Raw genomic sequence first — 24,322 nt, 5'->3', positions numbered from 1 at the left:
ACAATTTTACTCTCCTTAAACTCAGCCGGAATCATTTTACCCTGAATAACCTCATTTACAATGTCCGTGATTTTCGCACCTACTATTCGCCAGTAACGGATGTAAAACTCTGCTGGCAGACCATCCGGTCCTGGGGATTTTTTTGGTGGCGAGGCGCACAGAGTCTCATACACGTCTTCTTCACTGACAACCTCGAGAAAATTTTCGTTGTCATCTTCTGTCAGCTGTGGGGCTAGGATGTCAAGGAATTCTTCCAAGGAAGCATCACTACTTTGATGTACAGAATATAGCTCGCAATAATAGCGATAAATCTCGTCCATGATATCCTGCTGGGTTCTGAGAATCGTGCCGTGTTTTGTTCGAATTTCTTCAATAAAAGTCCTTCTCCCGTTTTTCGTATGCTTCATTAAATGATATAGGGAAGTAGTTTCATCTGCTGACACCGAATTTGCCTTCGATTTTATTTTCAGCCCTTCCATTTGACTTCTCTTGATATTAAGTAACTTGGCTTTGACTTTTTTTATGTCTGCTATCCGAAGTGAGGAACCTGCTGAGACTTGATCATATAGATCTCTCAAAACGGAATAGTAATACTCTATAGTGCATTTCATTTCCCTTGCGCTCTGGGCACTGTATTGAATAAGAACTTTCCTCAACTTTGGCTTTGCCATTTTAACCCACCAGTCAATAGCAGTGGCATATCTACTACGGGCTCGCAGGCATATTGCCCATGTTTCTTTAATCAGATCTTCTAAATCATGATTAACTAACAAGGAAGTGTTCAAATTCCACTGATTCTTGAATCGGCGAACCGGCTGTCTTGTTAGATTTATGCAAGCTAAGACACTTGAATGGTCTGAAAAGTACGTAGGAATGGTTTCTACTTTTGTCACGGAAGTTACAAGATTTTTAGAAATATATAGTCTATCAATCCTGCTACGTGATGTTGCCGTGACATAAGTGAACTCAACAGTGGAGGGGTATTTGATTTCCCATATATCCTTTAATTCTAAACCAGTAACTAATTGTTTTAGTTCACTTGAGAAATTAAAATTAGGTAACTGATCTTTTCGATGTAAAACACAATTAAAATCACCTCCAAGTAATAACTGTCTTGGTGATTTCCTTAACAAGTATATTAAGTCATCTTTGAAGAAACGTGCCCTGTCAGCTCGATGAGAACTTCCTGAAGGGGCGTACAAGTTGATGATAGTCACATCATAGATATATAGTCCTATTCCCCTTCCGGATTCCAGTCGTTCCACCTCGCTTACTGTAATCCCTTCCCTTACCAAAATAGCTGTTCCAACACTTGTTTCGGGAGACACATTTATGTAACTGACAAAACCGGGAATTACCAAATCCGAAATTAGAACTTCTTGTAACAGGGCAATATCAGTCGCGGATTCGTACAAAAATTCCTTAAGGGCTGATAATTTCAAACCGGTCGTGATTTTATTTATGTTTATAGTGGTGACAGAATAAGATTGCGTCATTGTGCTGTCACTATGTAGTTGTTTTGTTGAACTAATTTAGTTTACTGTGGTTCAGGGTTCAGTTAAGCTGTAACAGTTTTCTCGGAAGGCTGAACATGGAATAACACTTCAATCAGTTTATTAGTTACTGTCCCGTTTTTTTCTACTTCTGATGTTTTCTCTTGTGCCGCAAGCAGACTGATTTCCTGGTAAACTTTCTGATTTTTCCTCCAGTGATTCGTGTACGACCGTTTCGGACTGAACATTCTTTGGGCTTGGGTCGCCCCTACTGGATTTTCCCTTCCCTTGGTTACGAGCTACATTCTCATTTGGTTGCGTCGGTATTTTACTTCGCGGCTTATCTGGAGCAGCAGCAGACGCTTTAGCAATTTCGGTTGCCGGCGCCTGCCCTGAGGTGTTGACCGTGATTTCAGTTTGGCCACCACTTCCTCGTTCTTTATTAATTTCACTCACTGTCTGATCGAGGTAAACAAATGGAGACTGCAGTTTTGCATCCTCTCCCTGAATTTGTTTATTAACAGATAGATTCTGATCTTTGCAATCGGCTACTGCACCTGTTGTGTCTTGCAAATTAATGCTACTTACACCCCTTTCATTTTCTGGTACCGTATGTGTATTATCTTTCTGTTCATTAGTTTCCATTCGCATTTTGCCTTCAGGTTCCTCTGCCTTCTCATCGCACTGTTTTTGCTTGCGAAATGAGGGAGTGGGACAAGACAGCTCGTCCTCTGAGCAACTATCAGTTATCTCCAGAGGTCGTTTTTTCGGTTGCATTTCAGTTTCACGAGTAGAGGCAACGGGGTTTCCTTTTGTTGTTAACGGGGGAAATTGACTGTTATCGTGAAGGGAGACATCAGCTTGTCCCGCTGCGTAAACATCCTCAACCAGTTGTTCCGGGCTATTCTTTGGTAACAGATCATTTAAGGTAAGCTTCTGACGCTGTATCAAATTACTTTTAAGCACAACAGTTCGCCGCGGACATTCCTGTCTGAAGTGGCCGGTTTCGTTACATATATGACATGTAGCTTCCTGACCTGTATAAACAATTTGTGCCTTATACCCACAAACAGTTATGTGAGACGGAATATTCGTCTTAACGTCCATCTCTACACAGCGGACCCCGTTAAAACACTGCAGTTTAAAGCGAGGCGACCATCTTTCATTTGCAATTGATTTAACGTCTCCGTAGTTTAAAAGAGCTTCCTTAATCTTATCATTTTCAATTTCAATGGGGAGATTCAAGACACGAACGGTTTTGTAATGAATGTCCGCTCTATAGATGGAAACCTTACTTTTATAACCATTTCTATGCACAAAATCTACTTCATAGCCCCACTTTCGTAACACTTTATCAACAGTCGAAGCACTGATTAACTTGACAAAAATACAGTATTTTTCCTGATCCAGTTGCCAGGTATGAACGGTTTCAGAATTTAGACCAATTACCTGTGTAATCCAGTCATCAATTTCCAGGGATGTCGGCTGAACAGGACGGGATTCTTTGTCAAAAGCAAATACCAGAGTATTCTTCCTGAGGTTTGTAGCCATGGTTAATCCAGCGAAGCAATTTCGGTTAAACAACCGAAATTCCAAGTAGCAGCAGCTAGACCAGAAAGAGCGATCACGGAACAGGAACGAACACGGAGATTAACGGACGGACGGCACTCGGCGAAGCACAAGTACAGCGATGTAAACACTGAAGTGCAGCGCAACAGTTAACAGCGGCCACTCGCGAGCGCGGCTGAAACGGAACTGTGAGATCTACGTTAGAAGGGGCTGTTACAAAATTCTTTTGCCTCCTGTGAAGATCGAACTCACGACCTCTGGTTTACTAGACCAGCGCTCTGCCACTGAGCTAAGGAGGCGCCGCCTAGTGCACATTTCGGGTACTTCAATCTTATGGACCAGTCAATCGGAGCCCTTCAGCTGGAAACGCACCGCATTAGCGACCATTATTTGTATTTAGTTAGCACAGCTGCTGCTTTCCTACACATCTCACACGATATCGATGTACGTCTAAAATTCCAAAACAACACTTTTATTTCATTTCAGAGCTACTTTCAGCTTCAAAAACCATTCCTCTGATATTCATACGAAGCTAGGCATCGTCGTAACCCGTTACGTTCATTACGCAAGGCTCACGAGAGGGGCGCAGATTGCATCCGCGTAGACACAAAATTTTGCGCCGCCCAGCGTGGGGCTCGAACCCACGACCCTGAGATTAAGAGTCTCATGCTCTACCGACTGAGCTAGCCGGGCTCCACACAACGCGTCACGAGCCATACAGTATTTATGCGACCTGCGACCATCTATGGAAGATCCTTTTGACTACAGCTTATTTCCTGCTGCCACAAATGAGCTACAATTCCTATTCAATGAAATAAATTTTCCGAAAGGCATCAAATCTACTTGAAATGATACGTGGCTATCAGCACCATTATTCAACACACATGCTCGACTGTGCGCAGACGCCTGTGGCGCAGCTCTTGGGTCCTGAGTCAGACGCAGTAGTTCCAAAAATCTCTCCTGATCGGCACTGTGCCGAAAATTTCGCTACACAACCCCTTTGTCTTGCTTGAGCTTCAGGTAGACGCCGGTTTGCAGCCAGGAAGCGGACAGCAGCAACTTTCAACTAGATTTGTAGTACTCAAACAACTCAGTAAAACAGCATGCATCTTTTGCAGAACTGGAAAAACTCGACCGTGACAGGATTCGAACCTGCAATCTTCGGATCCGAAGTCCGACGCCTTATCCATTTTTTTTTTTTTTTTGTTTTTGTTTTTTTTTTCCCTTGGTTCAGAGTCTTATGATACTTATATGTGGACACGGGGCTTGTGATGCAGTGTCTATCCAAACAGGTAAAAGCTTGGCAGGAAAGCAAAATAAGTAAGAGCTAGCGAGAATGTCTTCCCTATCGTGAAGTGAGATCAGTATGCCCCGATACCGGTGCCATTAATGTAACTGGCGCAGGAGCGATCAAGAGAAGTGGAAACTTAACCAATCCCCTGCTTTTCGAAGACAATACTAAGCATATTCGCAAAGTCCCTCTTAAGATGTGGGAAAGATTGTTGCGTCCAGTACTCATGAAGCATGTAACCAATAAACGAAATAAAATCGGAAATACCATCACCATCAACCACTGCAAAAATGTAACGGCCAAGAAGCCACATAATGGTATTGTTCTTTGTCCCGGGATAAAAAACCGTCTCCGGCCAGCAGAGAATATCAGTTGTAAATGCCGATTCCGAGCTCCTGGTGTGTAACGCCAATCGTCGGCGCAGCCAGTACCACATGCGAAGACGGTCAGCGCAGGTAAATCGGTGTTGGAGTGTATCAACACAACCACACGTTTGACAAAGCGGAGAGACACTTAAACCTATGCGATGAAGTCGTTCATTCGTAGGAATCAGCTGGTGAACTACCTTATACCATAGGGAGGCAACAGGTGCTGAATGAACGGGTAAGCTAATATTCGTCCATATGTGACGCCAATTAAAACGGGGATATTGCAAAACAATCGGGATGGAAGAAGAAGACCTGTGCCATTTGTCAAGCAGTGTTCGCATAGTAAAAACAGGACGACGTTGGAAGTGGAGATCCAGATAACTAATCTCAATGTAGAAGTCCCGAACATGCCGTAGCTTCGCATTTAGAGGCCCTACGTTAATAGGCGGTGACAAGCTCGCAGGACGAACGACATGGAATAATCGCGAAGTAACAGTCGGGGACTCAGAAAATAAAAGATGGAGGGTGCGCTTAACATAAAGGGCCGCAGCCTTGACACGGACATCGGTGAACGACAAGCCGCCCGCAAGACGCGGCTTCGTAAGAACATCACAACGTAATTTAAAAATGTGCCCCCGCCAAATATATCTGTTGATAAGCTGGACCATTTTTGCACCCTGCATTCTTGGAAGCGGAAACAACTGAGCAACGTAAAATACTTTACATAAAACATAAGTGTCTAATACACGCTTTTTTTGCAGTAGCGGTATCGAACGCCATGAGTGTTCGAATAAAACACCTTGAAGCTTGGAAATGGCCACTTGCCAATTTTTTGCAGCCATACGAAGAGGACACCGTTCAAGATAGATGCCTAAATGTGTATGGTGTTCAACAGCCGTAACCCACGGAACAACCACATTTTCAAAGCCCCGCAAATTCAGAAGTTTGCTTTTACGGGGGTTGAGACGAGAGCCGGAGGCCGCAGAAAATTTATCTAGTTCCATTTTCAACTGCGGCACTTCGGCGGCGGAACGAAGCAAAACAACCAAATCATCAGCATAAGCTGTTGCTGTCAGGGTAACCCCAGAAATCGTAAGACCACGAAGTGTCGAGTTGAGACGAGAGAGGAGTGGTTGAAGGGAGAGAGCATAAAGGGTCATGGATAAAGGGCTACCTTGCGGGACGCCACGTTTAATATCAATGACCTTCGTTAGCTGGCCATTAATGTCAATCTTAGCAGAAATACCAGTCGTCATATTCTTAAGTACCAGCAGCGCCTTTTCATTAAAACCGAGTCGGCGCAGCAGAAGCTCTAAAAACGAATGGGACACACGATCAAAAGCCTTACTAAAATCAACAAATAAAAGCGCACAGGAAATATTGGTGACAGCGACAATCGACACGACATCACGATACCCCGCCAGAGGAGTCAATATGGAGCGCCCTGGAAAGCAGCTTTGACAAGGAGTTATCACAGGTGTAAGCAAGAGGGATAGACGTGCATTAACAGCCCTAGCAGCCGTCTTATAATCAAAATTTAAAAGGGTTAAAGGACGAAAGTCACTAGCTGTCTTCAAACCAGCAGATTTTGGTATCAGGACAACCGTACCTCTCTTGAAATCGGCTGGAATTGTGCCACCATTCAAGATTTCATTTACAATATCCGTAAAAACAGGCCCTATAATAGTCCAAAAGCGAACAAAAAATTCCTTAGGAAGGCCATCCGGACCAGGAGATTTGTGAGATGGTGAACAAGCAATGAAAGCTGAAATTTCGTCTGCAGTAAAAGGAGCTAAAAATTCCACATTATGGTCCTCTGTTAAAACTGATGGGATAGCAGTTAAAATCTCATCAACATCAAGCGGATCAGAATCAGCCACAGCATATAAGGTCTCATAGTAGCAGGTAAGTTCATGGGTTATTTGATTCTGTAAGGTAAGCCGGCAACCATCAGCTGCCATAAGGCCGTCAATCAATACACGTCGACGGTTCTTGTGGTGACGAAACAGGTGGTACATGGAAGTCATTTCATGTGCTAAGGTGGACGGCGGTTTAGATTTAATCTTCAATCCTTCCATCTGAAGCCGTTTAATACTAAGGAGCTTGGCTTTAATTTTCCGAATCTCAGAAAGGTGGGCACCTGTCATTCGAGAAGTATCATAAAGTTCGCGAAGCACCGAATAATAATACTCAAAAGTCAGTTTCAGATCTCGCGCTCTATTATAACTGTAGGACATTAAAGTGCGACGTAGTTTTGGCTTCGCACAGTGGATCCACCAGTGAAGCTTAGACGGATAGTATCGCAGAGAACGTAAACACATGTCCCACGCCGTCTGTATTAGAGGTTCGATGTCAGGGTCATCGAGCAAGGAGACATTTAATTTCCACAGCGGCCGATAAAGTTTAAGAGGCTGACGCTCCAAATTAATTATAACCGCAAGGGCACAATGATCCGTAAAACTGGCTGGAATAACATCTACATTTAAAACAGAAACACTAAGGGGATCAGAAATATACAGTCGGTCCAGTCGACTACTTGACGTGGCAGTAAAAAATGTAAATTTAACTAAAGTGGGGTGTTTAACCTCCCACGCATCGCGTAGTCGTAGTTGACGTACAAGAGAATGTAGCTCGAAACAATAATTAAAATGAGGCGATTGGTCCTTAGCTTGTAATACACAATTAAAATCACCCCCCAATATCAAAGTCGCAGGATTTTTGCGTAAAAGATAAATCAGATCCTCTTTATAAAAACGAGACCTTTCCTGCCGTTTGCTGGAACCAGAGGGGGCGTAAATATTAACCAAGGTTGTGTCAAATAACCGACAACCAATACCCCTTCCCGAGTCTAAGAGCTCAATTTCGGTAACGGGGATACCGTCACGAATTAGTAAGGCAGTACCTGTGGAAAACTCAGGCGCAAAATTTAGAATAGTGCGAAAGCCAGGAACAAACAGGTGTGCAACGGAGACTTCCTGCAGGAAAACAACATCAGCTGCAGAGTCATAAATGAACTGCTGCAGAGACGCTAACTTCAGAGCAGATTGAATGCTATTTATATTTAAGGTAATAAACGTGTACGCCTGCAACATCAACAAAACAAAAGGGAAAATGAACCCCAATTACACCACATTAGAAGCAACGACATCCAGATCATCAACATCAGACATGGCAGAGGGTGATTGCCCGGAATCAACGGAATCAGAGTCATCCTTTGCATGCTTGTGTTTTTTCCGCACCGCGTGAAGATTGGGGGGCACTTTCACCCGACGGCGTATCTGATGCACACCAGATTCAAGAGCAGGTGGAGTGGGGGGTTCGAGATCAGGCACGTCAACCAAGGCATCCGAAGGATTAGCAGGGCGAGAGGAATCAGAAGAAGGAGCAAGCAAGGGGAAAACTGCATCAGGAACATCGGCACCGGCATCAGAAGGTGTAGGTATTGGAAGTGTAGGAGGTGGAGAGATAGGGTTGGAATCCGCTGAAGCGGAGCGCGCAGTTCTAGAAGCGATTTTCCGACAAACAGCTGTCTGCACCGAAGTGTCGTCAACATGTGGTGATGCCTGTGTCGGGGGGGATGTCAACACCACCTCGACCGAATGTTGGGGCTCTTGCGCCGACGGCGTGGCAGCAAGTTTGACGTCATCAGGCAAAGCAGGAGACACAGTGGGAACAAAACAAGCATGGGAGATTCCGGAAGTCTCTCGTCAGATCCGCAAACCGGCTGCGAAACAGCAGCTTCGTCATCAGTGCTACCGGTATCACTAGCACGACGGCGTTTGTTATTGGAAACAGACGGGATCGGTGTAGAAGCAGCCGATACATCTGGGCGAGTGGGTAACGGGGGAAAACCTGCATCAGAGGAAGGTGTCACCCGTTGTGAAGAATCTACTGCAGGAGGCTGACACGAGACAGTGGAGGAAGCTGCTGGCACAAGATCGGCAACCGTTAATTTGCGGCGTTGTGCTAGCCCATTTTTAAGCACAAACACCCGCTTAGGGCAATTAGCACGAACATGACCATTTTCATTACATAGAAAACACGTACCAACTTGCCCCTCATAAGTAAGATGAACACGATAACCACATACAACCAGATGGGACGGTATGTTCGACTTAATATGCATTTCAACCGATCTGACACCATTATAACATTGCAGCTTATGTTGTGCAGACCAACGTTCATTTCGAATTGACCGAACGGTACCATAACCAAGCAAAGCTTCCTTGAGGTAACTGTTTTCAACTTCAGGGGGTAAATTATAAACCCGAACTGTGGTATACGTAATTTCAGCATTTGAAACAGTAACACTACTAACAGAACCATCTCTATGACGGAACGACACTTGCTCACCATGTTTAAGTAAAATCTTATCTAGCAAAACCGGGTTCAACAATTTCACAAAAAAGCAGTAAAGTTCTGTGTCAAAATACGCCGTATGTACCTGGTCCGATGTAATGCCAATCGTATCCACAATCCATTCGTGAATTTCCAACGAAGTTGGTTGAACATTCCTGGTAGCCTTGTTAAACTGAAAACTGAGAGTACACTTCCGCGGAAACAACCGGGAAGCCATAACACTTAATTAATGCGGCAAGAGCCGCTATACAACACAAGACACAACACAAACACTAAGGCGACGAAACAACGAAGAAAAGAAGACAAAGAAACGTCACACACAGAAAGTAAATAGTCACAACCCGAGGGAAACGGCGGATCGAATACACAGCACGTGCGATCGCCGTCGCGTCTCAAGCGGAACATCCATTAGGCCACACGGTCACTGGCGCAATATGCTTCCCCACACACACCTCATTGTCGCCATTTGTACGCTTGCCGGAATGAATTTCCCATCTTTGACGCAATTCTCCATCTCCAATTTCAGTACTAAAAAGGCGACGCTACTTCTTGCTGTGTCCCATCGCAAGTTACATTCAAGCCCTTGTGACGCTGATCAAACAAGAGGTTGCAAATCAGCTTCAATCGCTTACTGCCATCTCAGTCGCTTGCAGAAGGTGCCTCACCCTATGTCATACAATGGCGAGTTGCCGCTATTACCAAAGCGGCGGCGGCGCCGACGACGACGACGACGACGACGACGACAACCGCGAGGGTCTCTACCAGGGGTAGAAAATACATCACAAGAACTAAGTATTCCACGTCGGCATTCTCCGGAGACTGCCAAAAGCAGCAGTTTCTGGTGCCTACTTTAATAGCACCATTCGTACTATTCATTTGCGAGAGCATTTCTCAAATACCGAACCGATTCATAATTTTTTATATCCTTGACCGCTTTTTTCGAAAGATCTACGTTAGAAGGGGCTGTTACAAAATTCTTTTGCCTCCTGTGAGGATCGAACTCACGACCTCTGGTTTACTAGACCAGCGCTCTGCCACTGAGCTAAGGAGGCGCCGCCTAGTGCACATTTCGGGTACTTCAATCTTATGGACCAGTCAATCGGAGCCCTTCAGCTGGAAACGCACCGCATTAGCGACCATTATTTGTATTTAGTTAGCACAGCTGCTGCTTTCCTACACATCTCACACGATATCGATGTACGCCTAAAATTCCAAAACAACACTTTTATTTCATTTCAGAGCTACTTTCAGCTTCAAAAACCATTCCTCTGATATTCATACGAAGCTAGGCATCGTCGTAACCCGTTACGTTCATTACGCAAGGCTCACGAGAGGGGCGCAGGTTGCATCCGCGTAGACACAAAATTTTGCGCCGCCCAGCGTGGGGCTCGAACCCACGACCCTGAGATTAAGAGTCTCATGCTCTACCGACTGAGCTAGCCGGGCTCCACACAACGCGTCACGAGCCATACAGTATTTATGCGACCTGCGACCATCTATGGAAGATCCTTTTGACTACAGCTTATTTCCTGCTGCCACAAATGAGCTACAATTCCTATTCAATGAAATAAATTTTCCGAAAGGCATCAAATCTACTTGAAATGATACGTGGCTATCAGCACCATTATTCAACACACATGCTCGACTGTGCGCAGACGCCTGTGGCGCAGCTCTTGGGTCCTGAGTCAGACGCAGTAGTTCCAAAAATCTCTCCTGATCGGCACTGTGCCGAAAATTTCGCTACACAACCCCTTTGTCTTGCTTGAGCTTCAGGTAGACGCCGGTTTGCAGCCAGGAAGCGGACAGCAGCAACTTTCAACTAGATTTGTAGTACTCAAACAACTCAGTAAAACAGCATGCATCTTTTGCAGAACTGGAAAAACTCGACCGTGACAGGATTCGAACCCGCAATCTTCGGATCCGAAGTCCGACGCCTTATCCATTAGGCCACACGGTCACTGGCGCAATATGCTTCCCCACACACACCTCATTGTCGCCATTTGTACGCTTGCCGGAATGAATTTCCCATCTTTGACGCAATTCTCCATCTCCAATTTCAGTACTAAAAAGGCGACGCTACTTCTTGCTGTGTCCCATCGCAAGTTACATTCAAGCCCTTGTGACGCTGATCAAACAAGAGGTTGCAAATCAGCTTCAATTGCTTACTGCCATCTCAGTCGCTTGCAGAAGGTGCCTCACCCTATGTCATACAATGGCGAGTTGCCTCTATTACCAAAGCGGCGGCGGCGCCGACGACGACGACGACAACCGCGAGGGTCTCTACCAGGGGTAGAAAATACATCACAAGAACTAAGTATTCCACGTCGGCATTCTCCGGAGACTGCCAAAAGCAGCAGTTTCTGGTGCCTACTTTAATAGCACCATTCGCACTATTCATTTGCGAGAGCATTTCTTAAATACCGAACACATTCATAATTTTTTATATCCTTGACCGCTTTTTTCGAAAGATCTACGTTAGAAGGGGCTGTTACAAAATTCTTTTGCCTCCTGTGAGGATCGAACTCACGACCTCTGGTTTACTAGACCAGCGCTCTGCCACTTTTTTTTTTTTTTTTTTTTTCTTTTTTTTTCATAGGGAGGTTCTGACCGAGTGGGCATGCTCTGGAGCCTCTTTGCTCCTGAGATTAGAAAAACAGTCCTCTGGGCCGGATTTGAACCAGCGACCTATGGATAACTGTGAATCCTCCACTACAGTCCACCGCTCTACCAACTTTTTTTTTTTTTTGTTTTGTTTTCGTTTTTTGTTTTGCCAAAAGCAGCAGTTTCTGGTGCCTACTTTAATAGCACCATTCGCACTATTCATTTGCGAGAGCATTTCTTAAATACCGCACCCATTCATAATTTTTTTTATCCTTGACCGCTTTTTTCGAAAGATCTACGTTAGAAGGGGCTGTTACAAAATTATTTTGCCTCCTGTGAGGATCGAACTCACGACCTCTGGTTTACTAGACCAGCGCTCTGCCACTTTTTTTTTTTTTAATGATAACCAGCGCTCTGCCACTGAGCTTTTTTTTTTTTTTTTTTTTTTTAGTCAGACGCCTTAACCACTTTTTTTTTCTACGCCTTAACCACTTTTTTGTTTTATTTTTTAGAAAAATCAACAAACTAAAACAGTCTTCTTTGCTGGTCTCTCATAGCTTCTGGTGAAAATTAGAAAAAAATTGCTCCGAGGCTAACACAAGAATTGTTCTCAGTTTCCGGTGTACTGGAGTGGAGTCTGTGAGTGGTGGTAGTTAGGGGGGTGTGGGAGGCAGGACACGAGACAGAAGCAGTGGGGCCTCTTCGCGGCACTACTGGAGTCCCGCGGCCTGGGCCCACCCCTTTAGACGCATATATCTTACCCTATACCCATTCTATTAAATATTATTTTAAGCATATTGCCGAAAATGTTGCCATGATTGGGATAGCTGCAGGTTTTCGCGAATTCGATTTCCATAAACATCTTGAATTCCAAGGGATCGTCACCACCAAGTTTATTAAAAACATAGCTGGAATAGTTGCCCAGCAACCACATAACTACGTTATTTTTCGCCGGTGGATAAAATCGCACGTCGGGTCGAGACAACATAGTTGAAGGGATGTTGGCGGTTGTAGTCCTGGTAACAATGGCTATTTTTTCTCTCAGCCAGCCCCAATTTCGTGCACGTTCGCCGCAGGTATAACGGTGCAGAACTGTATCCACCAGTTGACAGCTATGGCAGAGAGTTGTATCACTGAGTCCGATTTTATGTAGCCTCTCATTGGTGCCAATCACATCATTGATTGCCTTGTACCATGCAGTTCGAGAGGCTGAAGTAAGGACACTGGAGCTGACATTACGCCATACTATATCCCAGTTGACGCCACTGTACTTCGTAACAATTGGATTCGGTCCTTCGTGTTGTCGCCAGTATGCCAATATTGCTGGAGCCGCTAAATGTCGAGAATGTAAGAGTTCTTGACCGATGTAGCTGCGTGCAAAGTAATAATCTCGGATGTGTTTGAGCTTGTAACTGATGGTCTGAATGTTCAGCGGGGGGTCAAGACTCTGCGGCCTGACGGCAGTGAATAATTGCGCCGTAATGCCCGATGGGTAATTGTTAATGATAGAGACCGTCCGTGTAACATAGAGAGCTGCTGCCTTTTTCTTGACGTCGACTAAGCCCATCCCTCCGTTTAGGGGGTGGAGTGTTGCAGTTTTGGCAGATACGCGAAAAATTTCCCCGCGCCAAATAAAATTTGTTATCTTCGACATAATATTTCTAGCAATTACTGCAGGGAGCGGCAGAAGCTGCGCCATGTAATACGCCTTTGATAAAATACAGGCGTTGATAAGTTGAATACGATCAAATTGGTTGAGGCTACGATGGTAATTATCAATTAGGGCACCATTTATTTTACGTGCTACATCCCGCCAGTTAGCCGCTATCATCTTTAGAGAGGACGCCGTCAACATGATCCCCAGAGCCTTGTGTACGCTGACTTGTGTAGCATAATCAACACGCAAATGCTGGAGGCCACAGAGGTTCAGAAATTTGCTTTTTTGTTCATTTAACTGCGCCCCTGACGCCAGACAGTATTTCCGAAGTTCAGCCGCTAATACGGTGACATCATCGACATTGCGAATCACCACACCCACATCGTCGGCATAGGCTCCGATTACACTTTTTACCCCAGAAATTGTAATCCCAGTGAGTTTCGTCTGCAACTGTTGTAACAGAGGTTCAAGGGAGAGTACAAAAAGCAACATGGACAAGGGGCTCCCTTGTGGAACCCCTCTGTTGATTTGTATTGGTCGCGTCAGTTGTGAGTTGACAGAAAGTTTTGCCGTGATTCCCATGGCCACGTTTTTAATCACGTCAATCGTGTTCCGAGAGAAACCCAATCTTTGCATAGTCTCGAGGAGGTACGCGTGATTTACGAGATCAAAAGCTTTAAAAAAATCGAGAAAAATCAGCCCACATTTCATATTACTAGCGTTCGTTAAAGCAATGACATCTCTGTAAAAAGCAGCCGTTTGCAGAATTGTTCGTCTAAAGGCACATGTCTGCTGGTGGCCAATGATTTTAGCAGTGAGTGGCATGAGTCTCACGTTAATTGCGCGAGCCACGATCTTATAATCAGAGTTTAATAACGATATGGGTCGGAAATTGGTGATAGTTTTAGTACCTCTGTTTTTAGGGAGAAGCACAATTTTACATTCCTTAAAGACGAGTGGGACAGACGTTCCTTGCAAGACTTCGTTCACGACTTGAGTAATTTTGTCCCCGATGATGTGCCAATAGTGCTTGTAAAATTCAACTGGTAAGCCATCAGGGCCAGGGGATTTCTTAAGTGGCGAACTGCAGACAACCTCCAAAACATCTTTATTACTGAAGGCTAGCGAGATGGAGTCATTTTCTTCCCTTGTTACGGTAGATGAAAAGGCGCTAAACAGTCCATCAGAGCAGTCGTCGTGTAGAGCCGCTGATGCGTAGGTGTTGACAAAATAGTCGTGCAGAGCGTTGACAATCTCTCGCTGAGTGTCAATCGTTCTTCCATCCTCGAGTTTCAGGGCATCAATAAAAGTCCGCCTCCTGTTCTTTGTATGTTTGACGAGGTGGTACAGAGCGGCTGCTTCATCATCTCTGACCGACGTCACTTTAGATTTTATCTTAAGGCCGTCCAGTTGCATCCTCTTCAGACTGATTAATTTTGCCTTTATTTTCCGAATGTCGTCGATTCTGGTGGTCGTCGCGTCTGCACGATCATACAGGTCCCGTAAGATTGTGTAATAAAATTCCATCGTCTTTTTTATCTCCGCCGCCCTTTCAATCCCGAAGTACATGATGACATTTCGCAGTTTCGGCTTTGCCAGCAGAGTCCACCACTCTATAGTGCTACGAAATTTGTTAGTAGCGCGCAAGCACTGCTCCCAAGCTCGACGCACCCCCTCCTCCAGCTCAACATCCGTTAACAAAGACACATTCAGGTTCCATTGATTTTTATACCATCGTGTGGGTTGTGGAAGTAATTTCAGGCACGCGATGACACCACTGTGATCGGAGAAACTGGAGGGGATCGTCTCTACTTTTAATAAATCATTCTCGAAAACGTCGGAAACATAAATCCTGTCGATTCTGCTACAGGAATTCGCGACGATGTGAGTGAAGCGTACCAACGTCGGGTACCGAATTTCCCACGCATCTTTAAGTTTGAGGCCGGTCACGAGGCGCTTTAATTCAGACGAATAATTAAAATTTGGGGACTGATCTTTCCGGGATAAGACACAATTAAAATCACCACCAATGATAAGGTGTCGGGGATTTTTCCTAAATAAATAAAGTATATGTTCCCGAAAAAATGTAGCTCGTTCTGCTCTATAGGTATTGCCAGAAGGTGCGTACAAGTTGATGATGGTGACGCCGTAAACGGTGATCCCCACCCCTCTACCCGATTCCAATTTGTCAATCTCAGTAACTGGAATCCCTTCTCTAATTAAGATTGCGGTCCCCACGGTCGTTTCTGGGGAAAAATTCGTAATTCCGACAAACCCAGGAAGAGTAAAAAGTGGCATGGACACCTCCTGCAAAAGTGCTATATCAGTGCCTGACTCATACAGATATTGTTTTAATGCATTCAGTTTCACTTCTGATCTGATTTTATTAATATTGAGGGTCGTGATCGTATAGGCCTGTGACATAATAAGAGGACGTCTGAGAGAAAGAGGGATCAACTGCTTTTAATTGTCCACATCTTCATGCCATTCCATCTTAGTAGCGGCCGCGGAATTCGTGTCTGGAACGTCACTGAGTTGTTCTCTTGCGTCTTTGTTTTTACTCTTTTTCCGAACAGCATTAACATTGGGCGGCACTCGGATCCTGTGACGGACACTGTGTAGCACCGCTGCAGTCGGAGGCGTGGGAGGGTCTTGGGTGATGTCAAGCTTCTCTCCTGACAAATCTTGCGCCGGGAACGGATGCGCCGAACCCTCTGGCGAGCGATCAGCTGAGCCACCACTGTCACTATCAGCTTGTTTGGCAATACTCGCTGCCCGAAGCTGTTTGTTGTCACTGACAGTCCCGGGCTGCTGTGTTTGTATACCGTCGCGGAGTTGTTGACATTCGTGTTGTTCTGAGGCCAGGGCCGGAGCGGCTGCCACGTGTTGTGTACCTTCCGCGCTTGGAGACATTGTTTGTATATCATCACAGCGAGCCTCTATGTGTGTACTTCCAGCAGACACGTGCGCCACACCTACTTGCTGGCCTTCCTGAGTGTGCTTTTGCGGAAGTTCTGAGACATGAGCCTGTGGTGACTGAACGGCATCTACGGAAGTATCGGCGCTTGAATTTGCGGGAGAAGAATCGGCCACAATCGCTGAACCGGTTATAACTTTGGCGTCCGAAGCGGTTCCCCGGGCGTCCGGTTCCGCGGTCTCGTGCGTACTGAATGTGTCATCATCAGAGTCACGGCTTTCACAAGTTCGACGCCTCTTATTAGTCGTGGCATCGACTCTCGCCGGTGGCTTAGCACCATTATCTCTCCTAACCAGAGCCGGAAACTCTTCAGGGCGAATTTCTTTTAGCTCTTCCGAAGGTACGTCAGAACTAGGGACCTCACGCTCTATCATAGGTTTATCGGCCACTACATCTGCCAACGTAAGCCGTTTACGCTGCTGCAGCGAATTCTTTAGCACAAACATTCGCCTGGGGCAGTCCTGACGCAAGTGACCACTTTCATTACAGATATGGCATGTGGGAGGTTGGCCACTGTAAGTAACGTGAGCCCTATAGTCACAAACGGTAATATGGGACGGTATATTCTGCTTTATATGCATTTCTACAGATCGGACGCCACTGTAACACTGTAACCTGTGCTGGTTCGACCACCGTTCGTTTCGAATCTGCTTGATATCCCCGAATTTAGACAGAACCTCCTTCAGATAACAATTTTCCACTTCAGGGGGTAAGTGAAAGATACGCACATTGGTATACTCTACGTCGGCATTGGAAATGAGCACAGTACTTACAGACTCGTCCCGGTGCCGAAAAACAGCTCTCCCTCCGTGTGTCGTCATAATCTTTTCCAGTAACACAGGATTCAGCAATTTTACAAAGAAACAATATTGCTCGGTATCATAATACGCAGTGTGCACTTGATCAGAGGTAATCCCAATAACATCCACAATCCAATCATGTATTTCCAAGGAACTAGGCTGCACATAACGGGTAGACTTGTCGAAATCAAAACGGAGTGTACACTTTCGCGGAAATAACCTGGACATTGCAAACAATAGCTAGCGGTTGAACCGCTAGAATAACACAAAAACGAAAATCAAACTCGAGATAAATATACACAAAATCAGAACACGTCACGGTCAAAGAGAAAGTTAAGTTGTAATCACGACTTGTAAACACGTGTCGGAGCGGAGCACTTAATACGTCCGATCAGCACGGTGTCTCAGGCGCGACTCACCACTGAGCTAAGGAGGCGCCGCCTAGTTCACATTTCGGGTACTTCAATCTTATGGACCAGTCAATCGGAGCCCTTCAGCTGGAAACGCACCGCATTAGCGACCATTATTTGTATTTAGTTAGAACAGCTGCTGCTTTCCTACACATCTCACACGATATCGATGTACGCCTAAAATTCCAAAACAACACTTTTATTTCATTTCAGAGCTACTTTCAGCTTCAAAAACCATTCCTCTGATATTCATACGAAGCTAGGCACGAGCGTCACGAGCCATACAGTATTTATGCGACCTGCGACCATCTATGGAAGATCCTTTTGACTACAGCTTATTTCCTGCTGCCACAAATGAGCTACAATTCCTATTCAATGAAATAAATTTTCCGAAAGGCATCAAATCTACTTGAAATGATACGTGGCTATCAGCACCATTATTCAACACACATACTCGACTGTGCGCAGACGCCTGTGGCGCAGCTCTTGGGTCCTGAGTCAGACGCAGTAGTTCCAAAAATCTCTCCTGATCGGCACTGTGCCGAAAATTTCGCTACACAACCCCTTTGTCTTGCTTGAGCTTCAGGTAGACGCCGGTTTGCAGCCAGGAAGCGGACAGCAGCAACTTTCAACTAGATTTGTAGTACTCAAACAACTCAGTAAAACAGCATGCATCTTTTGCAGAACTGGAAAAACTCGACCGTGACAGGATTCGAACCTGCAATCTTCGGATCCGAAGTCCGACGCCTTATCCATTAGGCCACACGGTCACTGGCGCAATATGCTTCCCCACACACACCTCATTGTCGCCATTTGTACGCGTGCCGGAATGAATTTCCCATCTTTGACGCAATTCTCCATCTCCAATTTCAGTACAAAAAAGGCGACGCTACTTCTTGCTGTGTCCCATCGCAAGTTACATTCAAGCCCTTGTGACGCTGATCAAACAAGAGGTTGCAAATCAGCTTCAATTGCTTACTGCCATCTCAGTCGCTTGCAGAAGGTGCCTCACCCTATGTCATACAATGGCGAGTTGCCTCTATTACCAAAGCGGCGGCGGCGCCGACGACGACGACGACAACCGCAAGGGTCTCTACCAGGGGTAGAAAATACATCACAAGAACTAAGTATTCCACGTCGGCATTCTCCGGAGACTGCCAAAAGCAGCAGTTTCTGGTGCCTACTTTAATAGCACCATTCGCACTATTCATTTGCGAGAGCATTTCTTAAATACCGAACCCATTCATAATTTTTTATATCATTGACCGCTTTTTTCGAAAGATCTACGTTAGAAGGGGCTGTTACAAAATTCTTTTGCCTCCTGTGAGGATCGAACTCACGACCTCTGGTTTACTAGACCAGCGCTCTGCCACTTTTTTTTTTTTTTTTTTTTTTTTTATAGATACGATCGATGATAATCCCCAAGGACGTATAGCGTTCGACAAAAGTGGCCCAAGGGACGTCAGCATCGCGAAATCCTCGAATATCAAGGAACTTACATTTACCCTGATTGAGACGCGCTCCAGAGACACGACAGTATGCATCAACTGCCCCTTTCAACAACGGGATATCCTCACGTTGACGGAGGAGAACAACGACATCATCCGCATATGCCTTAACAGAGAGCTTCCCACCAGAGAGGGACATACCCTGAAGCTTGAGAGCAATAGTCCGAAGCAGCGGTTCCAGGGACAATACGAATAAAGACATAGAGAGCGGACTACCCTGAGGCACTCCGCGACGGATAGGAATGGGCGGCGTCAGCTGCCCATTGACTGACACCCGAGCTGTTATTCCCCTATACAAATTGCCAAGAACACCACGTGATGAAGCGTTAAAACCTATTGTACCTAAAACACGATCTAAAAACACATGACTGACGTGATCAAAAGCCTTATAAAAATCAAGGAAGGCAAAGGCACAATGTACGTTTGTAACCGCCGCAACCGAGACAACATCCCGATATTCGGCTACTGGTGTCAGAATAGATCTATCATGAAATCAACATTGATGTGCACCAATCACACCCCGAAGCAGAGAAGACAACCGGCTATTGAGCGCTCTAGCAGCTGTCTTATAGTCAAAATTCAGCAATGTGAGCGGACGAAGATTGGCAGCAGATAAACGACCAGAGGACTTCGGAATTAAAACAATTTTCCCTACTTTAAAATCGGCAGGCACATCCATCCCCCTGACAATCTCATTTAAAATCTGCGTAAAAATGCCACCCAAAAGAGGCCAAAAACGGAGATAAAATTCTTTAGGCAGGCCGTCTGGACCCGGCGATTTACTGGACGGAGAGCGAGCAATAAAATCGAAAACATCATCTATCTGGAACTCCCGGAGAAATTCGCCGTTCGCGTCAGGCGCGATCGTCGCAGTTAGATCCCCAAAGACATCATCCGAAAGAGACGCACCAGAATCATCGTCAGAATAGAGACTAGTGTAATACTGATGAAGAGCACGAAACATTTCCTCCTGTGCAATAAGCTGTCGTCCATCGTCCACCGTAAGAGAAGAGATGAAGGAGCGACGACGACGAGTCTGATGCCGTAGCAGGTGGTACAAGGATGTCAGTTCACCTTCAACAAGAGAGTGAGGTTTCGACTTAACTCGCAGACCATCCATCTGTCGTCGTTTAAGGCTCAAGAGCTTGGCTTTAATACGACGAACATCATGGATCCGCAGTGGAGAGGTACCCGCCGCGTCATATAGTTCACGCAGGACAGAGTAGTAAAATTCATACGTGTTCTTAAAATCACGCGCCCTTGCAGCACAGTAAAAAATCAAAGTCTGACGAATCTTGGGCTTGGCAAACGCAGTCCACCAAACCAGCAAGGAGGGGTATCGCGGGACAGAGCGAAGACATCGCTCCCACACTCCACTTATAACATCATCCATAGCACTGTCGGCAAGGTGGGAAACATTTAACATCCACTGGGAACGATAAAGTTTTGCAGGTTGGCGACTAAGATTTACAGTTGCAGTAAAAGCACAATGGTCAGAAAAACTAGTAGGAATAACATCGACAGAAAGAATTTTATCACATAAAAAATCAGATAAATAGAATCTGTCGAGTCTACTGCATGAGGACGCGGTAAAAAACGTATATTTCACCAGGGTTGGATATTTGTGTTCCCAAACATCACGCAGATGCATCGTACGAACTAAGTCATGTAAATCACGGCAATAATTAAAATTGGGGGACTGGTCTTCAGGGCGTAAAACACAATTAAAATCGCCTCCGAGCAGGAGACTCCGAGGACTCTGGCGCAAAAGATAAATAAGCTCTTCTTTATAAAAGCGCGATCGAGCCACAGTGTGACCCGAACCAGAGGGGGCATACAAAACAACGAGGTGGAGATCAAAAAGACGACAACCAATCCCACGGCCAGAGTCAAGGAATTCAATGTCAGTAATAGGAATGCCCTCTCGAAAGAAAAGAGCAGTTCCTGTTGAATATTCCGGCGCGACATTAAAAACAGTTTGAAATCCAGGTAGAGAGAGATCAGAAAACAACACTTCCTGCAAAAACACTACGTCCGCACAGGCGTCGTAAATAAACTGCCGCAAAGAGGCAATGCGAACGTCGGACTCAATACGGTTAACATTTAAGGTAAGAAAGGTGTATGCTTGAACCATAGAGAGAAAAGCGAGAAAACAAATCACCTACACCGACGCACCAGCGTCACAGTCCATTGCAGGGGTGACGGAGGCATCCGAGGGAGGGGGACTGCTACCCCGTTCCGCGGATCCCTTACGTTTCGGTTTTTTACGAACAGCATTAACGTTCGGCTGAACGCGTAACTTGCGTCGGCTGACGGGCAAGGAAGCTTCAGCCGCCGGTGACGTAGGAGGGTCAAGTTCTGTATCCGACACCACCCGCGCCGGTCCACATGCGGGATCCGGGGTCGCGGGGGAAACATCCGACAAAACGGAATGGTCAACACCTTCACTAGCTTCCGGCAAACATGGACTGCACGGAGGCGAAACGTGAGCAGGAAGGTCCGAGGCCGCAGAGTTGGAAGGAAGCGGAGCAGCTCCGCTGGCAGAGGTATGGGGCAGCGAAGCAGGAAGTTGTCGCGGCTCCACTTGTTGTGACATCGAAGTCGGTTCGGAAGACGGCGCCAACAGGCCCGACCGACGACCCGACCCGAGAGAAGCTGCGTCGGAGGCCGGAGGGGCGCCAGCAGCCGCCACCGGAACCGCTACCTCAGGAGGGCAGGGAGCATCTACAGTACACAGTGGCTCGGAGGATGCCGGTCGCTCGGACTGGGGCATCTCAGGGAGATCCTCATCCGTACTATTTCCATCGTGTGGACGACGCCTCTTATTATTCAAAAGTGGCACACTCACCTGAGGGACAGACGGAACAACATCAGATTTAGCACGCAAAGGAGGAAAGTCTGTGTCAGGGGTGCGCAAAACCTGTGGCGGGGCGCTACTACCACTGGACTGTGCTACACCAAGAGCAGAACCACCTGCAACGAGGTCAGCGACCGTTAACTTGCGACGCTGTTCGAGAGAATTTTTTAAAACAAAAACTCTCCGCGGACAGTCGGTACGCACGTGACCACTTTCATTGCACAAAAAACAGGTGCCAACCTGACCACTATATGTTACATGGACACGATATCCACCGATCTGCAGGTGAGATGGAATATTCTGCTTAACGTGCATTTCGACTGAACGAATGCCACTGTAACATTGCAGGCGATGTTGGCTTGACCAGCGTTCAAGGCGAATGCTCTTTACATCACCATACTTCTGTAGACCCTCCTTAAGATAGACATTATCCACCTCCGGTGGAAGGTTGTAAACACGAACACTGGTGTACGTAATGGAAGCATTGGAAAGCAGCACGGTACTTACAGAATCATCCCGATGCCGAAAGAGAACTTGATGACCGTATTTAGAAAGAATTTTATCAACCTGAAGTGGGTCCATAAACTTAACAAAGAAAACATACAGTTCGGTATCAAAATAAGCAGTGTGCACCTGATCCGAATGAACACCAAAGGTATCTACTAACCAATCATGAATCTCAAGAGAACTAGGTTGCACATGGCGGGTTGACTTGTCAAAAGCAAAACTAACTGTAGCCTGACGAGGAATAACCTGGGACGACATTTTCAAAATATGCGGTCGAAACCGCTACACAAAAAACACTGAAATAAGGACACAAAGTAACACAAGGTACGAAACACCAACGGAGAAACACTCACAGATGTTGCAACACAACACGTAAACAAAAACGATAGTCCACTATACGTAACGCTACGGCGGAGCGGAAGACTAGGCACGTCCACACTGCACGGCGTCTAAAGCGGAACTGCCACTGAGCTAAGGAGACGCCGCCTAGTTCACATTTCGGGTACTTCAATCTTATGGACCAGTCAATCGGAGCCCTTCAGCTGGAAACGCACCGCATTAGCGACCATTATTTGTATTTAGTTAGCACAGCTGCTGCTTTCCTACACATCTCACACGATATCGATGTACGCCTAAAATTCCAAAACAACACTTTTATTTCATTTCAGAGCTACTTTCAGCTTCAAAAACCATTCCTCTGATATTCATACGAAGCTAGGCATCGTCGTAACCCGTTACGTTCATTACGCAAGGCTCACGAGAGGGGCGCAGGTTGCATCCGCGTAGACACAAAATTTTGCGCCGCCCAGCGTGGGGCTCGAACCCACGACCCTGAGATTAAGAGTCTCATGCTCTACCGACTGAGCTAGCCGGGCTCCACACAACGCGTCACGAGCCATACAGTATTTATGCGACCTGCGACCATCTATGGAAGATCCTTTTGACTACAGCTTATTTCCTGCTGCCACAAATGAGCTACAATTCCTATTCAATGAAATAAATTTTCCGAAAGGCATCAAATCTACTTGAAATGATACGTGGCTATCAGCACCATTATTCAACACACATGCTCGACTGTGCGCAGACGCCTGTGGCGCAGCTCTTGGGTCCTGAGTCAGACGCAGTAGTTCCAAAAATCTCTCCTGATCGGCACTGTGCCGAAAATTTCGCTACACAACCCCTTTGTCTTGCTTGAGCTTCAGGTAGACGCCGGTTTGCAGCCAGGAAGCGGACAGCAGCAACTTTCAACTAGATTTGTAGTACTCAAACAACTCAGTAAAACAGCATGCATCTTTTGCAGAACTGGAAAAACTCGTCCGTGACAGGATTCGAACCCGCAATCTTCGGATCCGAAGTCCGACGCCTTATCCATTAGGCCACACGGTCACTGGCGCAATATGCTTCCCCACACACACCTCATTGTCGCCATTTGTACGCTTGCCGGAATGAATTTCCCATCTTTGACGCAATTCTCCATCTCCAATTTCAGTACTAAAAAGGCGACGCTACTTCTTGCTGTGTCCCATCGCAAGTTACATTCAAGCCCTTGTGACGCTGATCAAACAAGAGGTTGCAAATCAGCTTCAATTGCTTACTGCCATCTCAGTCGCTTGCAGAAGGTGCATCACCCTATGTCATACAATGGCGAGTTGCCTCTATTACCAAAGCGGCGGCGGCGCCGACGACGACGACAACCGCGAGGGTCTCTACCAGGGGTAGAAAATACATCACAAGAACTAAGTATTCCACGTCGGCATTCTCCGGAGACTGCCAAAAGCAGCAGTTTCTGGTGCCTACTTTAATAGCACCATTCGCACTATTCATTTGCGAGAGCATTTCTTAAATACCGAACCCATTCATAATTTTTTATATCCTTGACCGCTTTTTTCGGAAGATCTACGTTAGAAGGGGCTGTTACAAAATTC

At 45.9% G+C, this 24,322-nt stretch overlaps 8 non-coding genes across 8 annotated transcripts; all 8 read right to left on the bottom strand.

Moving 5' to 3' along the window:
- Window positions 1-3,289: 3,289 nt before the first annotated feature.
- On the bottom strand, window positions 3,290-3,361 carry Trnat-agu. Its single transcript has one exon. It is a non-coding gene; the product is annotated as a tRNA-Thr (tRNA).
- Window positions 3,362-3,682: 321 nt separating this feature from the next.
- Trnak-cuu lies at window positions 3,683-3,755 on the bottom strand. The gene has a single exon. It is a non-coding gene; the product is annotated as a tRNA-Lys (tRNA).
- Window positions 3,756-10,060: 6,305 nt separating this feature from the next.
- Window positions 10,061-10,132, bottom strand: Trnat-agu. The gene has a single exon. It is a non-coding gene; the product is annotated as a tRNA-Thr (tRNA).
- Window positions 10,133-10,453: 321 nt separating this feature from the next.
- On the bottom strand, window positions 10,454-10,526 carry Trnak-cuu. The gene has a single exon. It is a non-coding gene; the product is annotated as a tRNA-Lys (tRNA).
- Window positions 10,527-10,964: 438 nt separating this feature from the next.
- Trnar-ucg lies at window positions 10,965-11,037 on the bottom strand. Its single transcript has one exon. It is a non-coding gene; the product is annotated as a tRNA-Arg (tRNA).
- A 7,185-nt stretch (window positions 11,038-18,222) lies between these two features.
- Window positions 18,223-18,295, bottom strand: Trnar-ucg. Its single transcript has one exon. It is a non-coding gene; the product is annotated as a tRNA-Arg (tRNA).
- Window positions 18,296-23,199: 4,904 nt separating this feature from the next.
- On the bottom strand, window positions 23,200-23,272 carry Trnak-cuu. Its single transcript has one exon. It is a non-coding gene; the product is annotated as a tRNA-Lys (tRNA).
- A 438-nt stretch (window positions 23,273-23,710) lies between these two features.
- Trnar-ucg lies at window positions 23,711-23,783 on the bottom strand. The gene has a single exon. It is a non-coding gene; the product is annotated as a tRNA-Arg (tRNA).
- Window positions 23,784-24,322: the final 539 nt, after the last annotated feature.

Source organism: Schistocerca piceifrons, chromosome 7 (assembly GCF_021461385.2).
Source record: "Schistocerca piceifrons isolate TAMUIC-IGC-003096 chromosome 7, iqSchPice1.1, whole genome shotgun sequence".
Classification (NCBI taxonomy): Eukaryota; Metazoa; Arthropoda; class Insecta; order Orthoptera; family Acrididae; genus Schistocerca; species Schistocerca piceifrons.
This window is presented reverse-complemented; position numbering and strand designations above follow the sequence as displayed.